The sequence below is a fragment of the Octopus bimaculoides genome, chromosome 20 (assembly GCF_001194135.2).
Source record: "Octopus bimaculoides isolate UCB-OBI-ISO-001 chromosome 20, ASM119413v2, whole genome shotgun sequence".
Lineage (NCBI taxonomy): Eukaryota > Metazoa > Mollusca > Cephalopoda > Octopoda > Octopodidae > Octopus > Octopus bimaculoides.
The window spans coordinates 45,514,766-45,516,243 of NC_069000.1; positions in this window are offsets into that span (position 1 = coordinate 45,514,766).

Genomic DNA, 1,478 nt, shown 5'->3' on the forward strand with positions numbered 1-1,478 from the left:
TATATATATATATATATATTTCTTTATTGCCCTCAGGGGGATAAACACAGAGAGGACTGCCAAAGGGATGAAGTCGATTACATCGACCCCAGTGCGCAACTGGTACTTATTTAATCGACCCCGGAAGAATGAAAGGCAACGTCGACCTCAGCGGAATTTGAACTCAGAACGTAACGGCAGACGAAATACCGCAAAGCATTTCGTCGGCGTGCTAACGATTCTGCTAAGGATAGTTTCAATTCCTGGACCGAATGGTCCGACGTGTTTTGGAGCGAAACCTTTCATCTCCCGTTACCTTGCTATCACTTCGATACCTGACGCGTGGTACACCTTGCACCTGTTGAGGCAACGACGATTTGATGGCAGGAAAAAGCTGATATATTCGATCACTGTAAACAAATCATATATTATTATAATGCATTTTATCCGATGGTCCAGCAAATTTGTCAATTCAACACTCTTTAATATACCAGCATCCATCTACGCGCTTGAAACTTGGAAGAAGGCAGCGAAAATCTTTCTGTAGCTGGAGGTGTTTTATCGACGCTGCTTATGTTCAGTTCTGGACATTTCTTACTATGACTGAGTGAAAGACGAACAGGTGAAGAGAAGAGCTGGCTTGGGATGTTTGCAGGGCATGGTGACTAAGGGGTGGATGCGGTTTACTGGTCATGTCCTTCGATTACCGCAGGAAAGACATGCTGCCATCGTGGGGAGTGAGAGCCGGAAGAAGGACAAAGATCGAGAAGGAGACCAAAGAAGATGTGGTGCAGTACGTTTCCGGATGACATGATAGCAAAGGGATCCGGCCTGAGTGGCGCTAAGAGGAAAGCTAACAATCAGAATGTTTGGAGAAGGCTCAAGGCCCTTTGCGCTGACAGTACAGAAGGATCTAGGAGTTAAGAGCTAAGAGAGAACCCTTTTAAAATGGAATGAATATCGAAAAGTATTTATTTCGGTGTTCCAACGATTCTGGTAAAACACCGCCATAATGTTTTCTTAGGCACAACACCAGAAATCTGGGGCAGAGAGAAAATTAGTTGATCAAATTTATCCCAGAATTTTGTTGTTAATTTTTGCTATTGATCTCAAAGGAATGGAAAGACGAAGTTGAATTCGGGTGGATTTGAACCGAGAACATACAAACAACGAAACTAAATATTGCAAAGAATTTTATGGTGCCACTTCTAACGTTGCTGCCAATCCATCACCTCGAAACCACCGCTCCCTCCCTATGGATTCCTAAGATGCTCAGCAAATAGGTTTTTTTGAAGTGGGAGGGTGGAAGAGGGGGGAGGAAGGAAAATAAAGAAAAAAGAAAAATATTTAAGGGTGTTGTTAAGAGTTGTCAAAACAGAGATGTTTCTTGAAATGGTATCACTGCTTTTAACCATTATTTGGGAGTTGTTGTTTACAGAGAGACGGATACATTATACACCTCCCACATGTGTGTATGGATGTACATGTATATGTGTGCA